The sequence below is a fragment of the Mirounga angustirostris genome, unplaced genomic scaffold (assembly GCF_029215605.1).
Source record: "Mirounga angustirostris isolate CCGP_5_RB_7025 unplaced genomic scaffold, mMirAng1.0.hap1 SCAF_11, whole genome shotgun sequence".
NCBI classification, from domain to species: domain Eukaryota; kingdom Metazoa; phylum Chordata; class Mammalia; order Carnivora; family Phocidae; genus Mirounga; species Mirounga angustirostris.
This window is the reverse complement of record NW_026991719.1, coordinates 81,257,846-81,268,018: the sequence shown is the minus strand read 5'-3', so window position 1 is coordinate 81,268,018 and position 10,173 is coordinate 81,257,846.

Sequence of the window (10,173 nt, the reverse complement as noted above, 5' to 3'; positions counted from 1 at the left end):
TTCTGATTGAACTAGGGTTGAAAGAAAAGCCATTACATTCTTTTCAAATGAATTGGTGACATTCCCTTTCAGTTGTTGGACTCTCTAGGTTACTAGCAGAGGTTCATATTGTATTCACCCATGCTCTCTGGGAAGCATATTTTGGCCTGGTATTCTTTACCTATCAAAACACAGACACAAGCACAGACAGACAGGAGGGGGTAGATACTGAGTAACTGGCAGGCAGGAACCCAGCTCCTAGACAGCCTTTCCCAATCCAGGGCCACCACCATTAAAACTTCTCCACTTTGCATTTGTTTCATCATCTGATTATTCTCTGACAGCCCCTCACCACCTCCCACCCTGCTTTATAAACTCCCTGAGCAACTGTGTCAGAGTTTTGTTGTCATTGCTTCTGCCATGAGGAAAAAACGACCATGACAACCTCGACAAGGACTTGCTTCCAACTGAACGAATATGGCATAAGTGATAGTGGTCACAATGTCTCTCAGACCATTCACTCTGGAGGAAGCCAGTAGCTATGTCATGAGGACATTCAGCCAGCCCTATGAAGATATTTACATGGTGAGGAATGGAGTCATCTTGCGAACAGCTCCATGAGGTATCGTAGAAGTGGGTCCTTTAACTCCAGTCAAACCTTCAAATGACTGCAGTCCTGGTCTACATCTTAAAGATTTTTTTATTTATTTGAGAGAAAAAGAATGCGAGTGGGATAGAGGCAGAGGGAGAGGGAGAGGGAGAGAGAGAATCTCAAGCAGACTCCCTGCTGAGCGTGGAGCCTGACTCAGGGCTCAAGCTCATGACCCTGAGATCATGACCTGAGTTTAAATCAAGAGTTGGATGCTTAACCGACTGAGCCACCCAGGCGCAACCCCCACCCCGGCCACTTTTTTAAAAAGATTTTTTTATTCTGTCCTACATCTTAATTGCAACCTCATGAGAGACCCAGAGCCAAAATCACCCAACTTGGCCACTCCCAGCTGACCTTCAGAAACATGTGAGATAATAAATGTTTATTCTTTTAAACTGCTAAATTTGGGGGTAAGTAGTTATGCAACAATGGGTAACTAATAAGACACTTTTCAAATAATTTGCTCCCTTCAAAAAAGCAGACTTACATATATTACTAGAAGCAATATATGAAGTTGCTATTCTATGTCCACTGGTTTTGCTTAACAATTCTTTCCATAAGAGACATCACTTATCTGCTCTTCTTTTTTTTTAAGATTTTATTTATTTATTTAGAGAGAGAGAGAGAGAGTGCACAAGCAGGGATAGGGACAGAGGGAGAGTGAGAGAATCTCAAGCAGACTCCCCACTGAGTGCACAGAGCCGGACATGGGGCTTGATCCCACGACCCTGAGATCACGACCTGAGACGAAGTCAAGAGTCAGATGCTTAACCGACTGAGCCACCCAGCCACCCCCATATCTACTCTTCTTAATGTATTACACAATCAGCTTTTGTGGCTATAGCATTTGTTTAGGGGTAAAATTGAATGGGCAAAATTAGCACATTGGAAACGGTAAGAGACCAACCAAAGAGGACTGAAAATCTGCTTAAAAATAGCAAGAGACAAGAAATCAAGGTGGCTAGAGAAGTAAAAAGTGGTTTCAAAGAGGAGGTAAGACATTTGCAGTATATTCTGCAGAGAATAAAATTCTTTTTTCTAACCAACGAAAAGTAAACTGAAATAATTGAAAAATACTAAATTGGAAACAAATGGAAAAGCCAACATCAGATGTAGCAAATTTTCCTATCCAACTCACATACCCTTCTATAAATTTGAAGATAGTGCTATAACAGCGGGTAAACAATTTGTCCTTGATATACTCTGCAATGAGAGCTTCTAGAGCAAAAGGCAAGCATGTCATCACAATCTACAAACAATAAAGCCACTGTCAACTGGAAATAAAGCTGTATTGAGCACCCATTGTGCGCCAGGCAAGGAACTCTGCATGGGGAAAGGTGGCTTACTTTAACTACCCTCTACTTGGTAGCTCCAGCCCAAGTATAGACCCCTCCTCCCCAGGTCTGCCTCTCCTCTTCTCCTTCCTCAACTCTTCCTCCACAAAACAGATAAGAATAAAGGTAGGGGATCTAAAAATAGAGCTAGAAGGAGAGAGAAAATTCCTGCCACTGCTGCTAATGGGACTTCATAATAACAAACATTATTTATGTAACTTGAGTATATACTAAAGATTTATATTCATTTTGTTTTTGAACCCAGAATAACTTCATTTCCTCCACTCTTCTCTCATCTCCAGAAACCTGCTTCTTTACCAAAGAAAAGGCTGGCTTTCTCCCTCTTTGAGACTTGATTTCTTTTCTAAAATGAGGATAACGGGGCACCTGGGTAGCTCAGTTAAGTGTCCAACTTTTGATTTCAGGTCAGGTCATGATCTCAGGGTTGTGAGATCGAGCCCCTCATTGGGCTCTGCGCTGGGCATGGAAGCCTGCTTAAGATTCTCTCTCTCTGGAATGCCTAGGTGGCTCAGTCAGTTAAGCATCTGCCTTCAGCTCAGGTCATGATCCCAGGGTCCTGGGACTGAGTCCAGCCTCCGGCTCCCTGCTCAGCAGGGAGCCTGCTTCTCCCTCTGCCTGCTGCTTCCCCTGCTTGTGCTCTCTCTCTCTCTTTCTCTCACACATAAATAAATAGAAAAAAGATCCTCTCTCTCCCTCTGCCCCTCTGCCCTCTACATTAATTAATTAATTAAATTAGGATAACAATGCTCTTTGTGGGGTTGATCTGATCATGTAATGACATCATGTCATTATGACATCATGTGTGAGGGCCAAGCCCTGTGAAAATTGAATGCCAGCATGTTAAAGGGGTGTGGAAAATGCAGGAACCTCTTCAAGGAACAGAAAATGGTGCAGTTTGCCAAGAGCACAGAGGGCTTGGGAGAGAAGACTAGAAATGTACTCTGAATCCATGGGGTGGGGATCATTGAATGCTGGCTCAGGACTCTATAAATAATGTCAGAAAATGGTGTCTGGGGCAAGAATGGGGATATTTCTGTATAAGAATGTCAAGAATAATGGCATTATTTCAAGTGATAATGACATACAAATGTTCTATTTTGTTTCCTTTCCACTTATTCAAGATCTTATTTATTGTGGTTAATATACATCATGTCTTATTTTCCAGAATCCTAACTCCTAAATTTAATCTCAAATAAAGCTGTGTACATATGTAACACTTACATTTTACTCACAACTTTCTGACAGCAATGTCATTCCAAGACCTTAGGGGAAGAGGGATGGAGGGAGGTGGCAGCCAGGGCAAGCAGTATGTCCTTCTGTTGATAGGCAATAGGATGCCTCTGAGAGCGTCTAGGTGATAAGATTCCATCCAGCTTCAGGAAAGCCAATCTGGGCAACTATGAACTATTAAAGAGAAATTATTCCGACATTTGTTAAAACAATAAGGAAGACTTCATTCAACACTATTGCAGTAGGGGGGAGAGATTGAACTCAACCCCAAATACAGCAAAGACAGCTAGAGATTTATAGCCAGTGAGTAGAGTGAAGGGGTCAGTGGATGGAAAATTATGAAGAGGAGACATCAAGCTGAGGGGGATTCTTGCTAAAGATAGGCTAAGGGCAGGAAGCCAAGGTCATAGCCTAGTTCAGAAGAGGACTCAGAGGAGTTTGACCAAAGTTTGGTCAAGAAGAGTGTCTTTGCCAGGGCACAGTTGCTCAGAAGAGAATGACAGAGGTGAGGGGAAGTCTGGGAAGCCTTTATAGAGGTAGAATACTGGGAACATGGATGGGTTGCTTTCTCTAATGAGTCCTCCCTACTGTGTGGACAGCTCCCTTGATGTGGGAAAGGAAAGAAGCAGATCATCTGGGAGAGTGTCCTCTCAATGACCTCTAGGTATCCAGTCAAGAGACATTGGTCAGTGAGGTAGTCTAATAATGGCTCCCAAAGATATGTCCACATCCCAATCCCCAGAACCTGTAAATGTTACCTTATTTGGAAAATGAGAATTTGCATATGTAATTAAATTAAGGATTTTGACGTGGGGAGATTATCCTGTATTATCTGGATAAACCCTAAATGCCATTGCAAATGAATTTATAAGAGGCAGGAAGGCAGAGGGATATTTGCACACAGAAGAAGAGGAGAAAGAAAACAAAACAAAACAAAGACCAAACAGAAGGGGGAAAAATACAGGTTATGTCCTGATGCTCTTCTACTTCCAGTTGAGATTACTCCCTGGGAAAAAGGCAGGACTATGAAGAGGGCAGAGAGAATCTTGAATTTATCAGCATGCTTATCCTAAAGAAACTAAGTTCTAACCCAGAAGTAACTGGGTTACCCTGAATTGGCAAATTTAGCTTTCAGTTCTCATTAAAAAGGTTTGGGATGGTGGGGTGGTAGTTGTGAGATATACTGAGTTTAGTTATAGAGAAATAAAGTTACATTTTTGCAAAAAAAGAAGGAGGAGGAGAAGGAGAAGAAAGAAGAAGAAGAAAGAAGAAAGAAGAAGAAGAAGAAGAAGAAGAAGAAGAAGAAGAAGAAGAAGAAGAAGAAGAAGAAGAAGAAGGAGAAGAAGAAGAAGGAAGAAGAAGAAGAAGAAGAAGAAGAAGAAGAAGAAGAAGAAGAAGAAGAAGAAGAAGAAGAAGAAGAAGAAGAAGGAGAAGGAGAAGGAGAAGGAGAAGGAGAAGAAGAAGAGCAGGAGGGGAAGAAGAAGAAGAAAAGAAGAAGAGGAGGAGGAGAAGAAGAGAAGAAGAAGAAGAAGAAGAAGAAGAAGAAGAAGAAGAAGAAGAAGAAGAAGAAGAAGAAGAAGAAGAAGAAGAAGAAAAGAAGAAGAAGAAGGAAGAAGAAGAAGAAGAAAGAGGAGGAGGAGGGGGAGCAGGGGGAGGAGGAGGAGAAGAAGACACAACGTGACCATGGAAACAGAAATGAGAGCAACCTGGCCACAAACCAAACAATGCTGACAGCCACCAGAAGCTGAGAAGAAGCAAAGAATAGATTCCTCCCTAGAGCCTCTGGATTGGGTATAGCTCTGCCAACATCTTGGTCTTGGCTCCGTGAAACTGATGTTGAATGTCTGGCCTCCAGAATTATGTGAGAATGAATAAGCTTCTGTTCTAAGCCACCAAGTTGGTGACAACTTGTTACAGCAGCCTCAGGAAACTAATACAGTCAGGCAAAGCAACCTCATTGTTCACATCAGCATTGTCACCCTGCCTGATACACACCAGTCACTCAGTATGTGGTCATAAATGAATGGAGGTGACTCCTGGGCTCAGTCTCTGGGTGAGCACATACATCCTCATGCAGGAGATTGCAAGGAAGCAGGGTCTTGGTACCTCTGATCCATGACCACTGGAGGCCTTCTGCTTCACAAAGGGCAGCATATTCAGGAGTCCCCAACCTTTCTCCCATGTAAACCTTGAGCCAGGCTCCCTGCAGGAGTCCAAACACAACCCTGCCTCCCATCCTGAGCATTGAATTGGGGTTTCTCTGTGCTGAGGCCTTTTGGGAAATGGCTTTCAGGAATATGACAGAAGGGGAGCCTGGGTGCCTCAGTCGGTTAAGCATCTGCCTTCCGCTCAGGTCATGATCCTGGGGTCCTGGGATCGAGCCCCGTGGTGGGGTTCCCTGCTCAGTGGGGAGTCTGTTTCTCCCTCTCACTCTCCCTCTGTGCTCTCTCTCTACCTCTCAAGTAACTAAATAAAATCCTTAAAAAACATTAAAAAAAGGAATATGACAGAAAATGCCCATAATGTAGAGATCTCTCTGGTCTCTCATTGTAGGGTGGGAGACATAGTAGGCCCACCTTGAAGAAAGCCCCTTTTTGCTGACAATCACAGATTTGGGCTGGATGAAATAGAACCTGATCATAAACACACACTCACAATGTAAGGCATGATCAGCCTTTATTGATAATGGCACAGATACTAAAATCTTGGGAAGGTGGAGTGATCTCCAGAACATTCTTCCAGTGCTGCTCTCTGTGGATATGGTGGCTTAGAACCTCCGCAGAGGTTCTTTGCTGTGGTAAAATGAAAGCTGGACACTATGCTGTCTTGCAGCTGTGCACGGCCAGAGACAGGTGCAGCTGGACTGTGGTCACTGTCCTACTGGCCTCCAAGCCATCTCTTCCTCCATTCAGTAAGGGATCGTGGGTCTCAGTGGGCTCTGGAGGTGTCCCTGCCTTGCTCCTGCCCTGTGTTGATCCTCTTCTTTCTGTCTGCAAAGTCACGCCTGCCTTTCCTTCCTGATCCCTTCCTTACCTCTCTAAATCCAGGTACAAGTCCAAAGGTTTATGGGATGTAGGAAACTGCATCCGAACCGGCACCTGGCAAGTCTGGGGGGTGCCAGTGCTCTCACAGACACGGCGGCAGCCTTGCAGATGGATCGACTGCAGGTGGATGAACGTCGGAATTGACTTCACAGGTGACAGCTACTGTTCCGGCTTGCTGCGTGTAGCAAATCACAAACTGTAACAATATCATACAGCAACATCATTACTACCTCCACGTCACAGGTGAGGAAACAAACTCAAATAGGGTTTCGTGTCCAAAGTCACAGAGCAAATAAAAGATTGAAGCAGGATGCTGACCTATACCTGTCTGATTGCTAAGCACTAGGTATTTCATTCTAAAATGGATTCTGGTCTAACGGATTGCAATAGCCATGGTTCTGCTCCCCAGGGCCTCCACTAGTACCTGAGTAACCCTACTTGCCCCAATATGGATTTCAGCTTAACTTGGCTCTCTTCTGTCCTTCATGTACCTTAGGTAAACCTGCCTTATGGTCACGTTTGAACCAGACCCTGTGTATTCTTAGAACATATGCCTTCTCCCATCCCTGAGTTGCACAAACTTTAGGCAGGCCCCCTGCAGTCAGGACCAAGCAGAGTGGTTGGGATGTGCCCAGGGGTGACAAAATTACACAGGGGGGCGGGCATGGCCCAGGGCAGGCCGACAGTCTGATACCCAGGGAGTCATTCAGTTGCTGAATTTACCAACTTTTCAGCACGGCAGAAGTCAGAAACCTGCTTTGCAGCATGGATCTATCTCATCTGCAGGGGCTGACTCCTATGTCCATACTTGGGAACCTACTGGAACTGGGCAGATTTGAAAGATTGCAGAAAAGACTTGCACAAGTCCACTTGTGTGTGGGCTGAAGAGACTCCTTGGAAGGTACTCATGATTTGTATATAGTTGGGGGGGGGGATCTAGGAGGCTGTTTGTGGCTGTTGGTGATGAAATGGACCCAATGAAAGTTTACTCGTAGTAGAGGCTCAGGAGCCTCCAGGAAAGGATTCAACTATGTCCGCTCCTTGAGACAAGGCACAGCCGAAGAACCGGTGGGGAGGCCCTGCCACAAGACTATTCCAGGTCATAGTGGGGATAGGGAGGTCTGAGCAAAAGGAAATTCATCCTGAGGGAGAATGGAGCCAGATGCAATGATGTCAGCCCAGAAACAAAGTCCTGTCATTAGGGAGGTAGGGCCAATGACAGCCCGGGGACTAGGATTCCTGGTAGTACCTGTTTCAACACCTCATAGTCCAGGATTCGTAAATGGTTCAAAAATAATTACTGACTAAATCACAGTGATTCTCAGATGTTGTCTCTCAGGACCCATCTCTTTTTTCAGAAGGCTAACATTCTCTTTTCAGCAGCTGGTGACTGACAGCTGGTGGGAAGTGTGTTCTGGGCATCTGCCGTGCAGATCACTGCCAGCGGGGGCGGGGGGAGGCCTCCCACAGACAGGCGCCAAGCACAAGCTAACCCTCTGCACGGGGCCGTGGACCCAGCTAACCTGGTGACCCCACCGACATGACTGCCCTGCATTCACAAGACTGAATTTTGGTCACTGTGAGAGCAGGTTGTGAAATGGCCCTTGTGACCCTCCCAGCTAAGCGTCAGGGGCAGTGAGCAGAATTTGATTTCATCCGCGCGGCAATCTGTTCTTGCAACCGCCCTCGAGGCCCATCGTGGAGAAATCTTCCTTTTTGCTGACAACTTGGGAATTCTCCCCGAGGAGAAAGAACCTTGATTTGTAAGTGAATTTGCAATGCGTTTTCATACCAGTTTGGGAGGGGAGGACACAGAAGCGGGGCCATGCTTACAGATAAGATTGTCTCTGGTTTAGGGACCTCCTTTAGGGTTGGATGAATGAATGCAGAAAGAAACGAATGAGTGAATAACAGGATGCCTACACTAGCCAATGGTTCTGTGCTGTCAGCATCACCTGCGGGGCGTGTTAAAATGCAGATTTGGGGCCTCGCCCCCCAGAGTTTCTGATTCAGTCAGCCTAGGAGGGACCTGAGACTTTGCATTTCTAACAAGCTCCAGGTCAGGCTGCCGGTCCAGGAAGCACACTCTGAAAACCACGGGCCTCAGCCCTCAGCCGGAGACCCCCTTAGGCCATGATTGTTGTGGCTGCCAACTTTCAGCCTGGGCCTGCCAGGTAGCTCACAGGTGCAGTCCAGAATGAATCCCCTGGCTTGGTGGTTGGGGAGCTATGGGTGGGGTTTCCCACTTTACCTCCCAGCAAACTCTCCTGGGTAGTGTTCGGGTGTTAGATTTGAAAGAGTTAGAGGTGTGTGTGTGTGTGTGTGTGTGCGCGCATCTGTGCTGCTCTCCTGACAGGTACTTCTGTCCCTTTCCACACCTCTAGTGCTGACTGCTGACCTCCAAGGTCTCTCTCTTTTGACCGCTTCCCTAAATACATGGGAGTTTTCTTATCCAGGAAGAGGCTGCAAACACCTTTGAGCACCGAGCTCAGCCAATCCTTTCCTGGCATTTGGTGACATCTAGTGGCTAAGTGGAGAATCTGTGCTCATACTTAGAGAACGTTCTGGAAAATTAACTGAGCCGCGGTGAAAGGAAAAACACCTACTTGTGAACTCCCTGAGAAAGGCTTCCTGAAGGACCTTGGGAGGGCAAGGTAATGACTGGCTCGGTATGGCATGAGCCAAAATGGATTTCTTGCTCCCCTGGCAGCTGTGACAGAAATTAGAAGTCATTAAAGAATCTCAAATCACCTCTCACTGTACCCTCAGTGTGAATGATTTACTAGAAATGATACTCAATAAAAAGTATCCTTGAATAAAATTGAATCAGGTAATACCAATTTGGTATTTGCTTCCCCTCTCAGAGCATTTCTCTGGGCCCCAAGCTATAAGCAGAGCCAAAGATAACAATCCATTTCCCAGCTGGTCAGGAGAGCCACAAAACCGACTTGAAGTTCAGGTGCAGCTGGGGGTGACCCGAGGGCATCCAGGCCTGAAGGTCATTGAGAGGTGTAATTGTTAACCGCAACTACATATGCAGAAATGTAAGAGAACCCCTGGCGTCACAGGTGTTTGAAGTCCTTGTGGGAGGTGCAAGATATTGTAAACAATCATATGCAATCTGTACTTTAACAGAAAGTTTAAATTGTTACGGGAATGTAGGGGAGGCGATCAGGAATCACGGAGCAAGCTGCTTCTTAAAGCTGCCGTTCTGGGCCTTTAGCCATTAGAGAGGGATGGGTCACAAAATGGGGTCATTGAGACCAAGAGCCTCAGCAGATTTTTTTTTTTTTTAAGATTTTATTTATTTGACAGAGAGAGACACAGCAAGAGAGGGACCACAAGCAGGGGGATTGGGAGAGGGAGAAGCAGACTTCCAACTGAGCAGGGAGCCCGATGCGGGGCTCGATCCCAGGACCCTGGGATCATGACCTGAGCTGAAGGCAGACACTTAACGACTGAGCCCCCCAGGCGCCCTGCAGCAGCACATTCTTAAACACAAACCCAGAATTACCAAATTTCAGAAACTCTAGGAGTGAGGCCCAGTAATCAATGTTTTTACGAGCCCTGCAGATAATACTGGGGCACACTGAAGTTTGAGAACCAATGGTGAAGAACAAGCTTTAACCACCCTGAAAAACCTTAAAGCGTGTTGAGACTCTATTAATAAATGCACAGAGGAGACTGAATTATTTGTATAATAACATAGGCTTCCTTCTTTTTAAAAACATATAAAGGTCCCTTAGATCTTCCATTTATGATTAAATCAAAGGAAGGGGATTTATTTGCTTTTACTTCTGGGCTTTTGGAGAATGTTGTCTTGATAAAAGTCTAGTGTCCTGAGTAGCTCAATAGTCCTGTGGACATGGAGATGAGTTTAGAAAGAGAAAAATACTCCACCTCAGTATCAGTT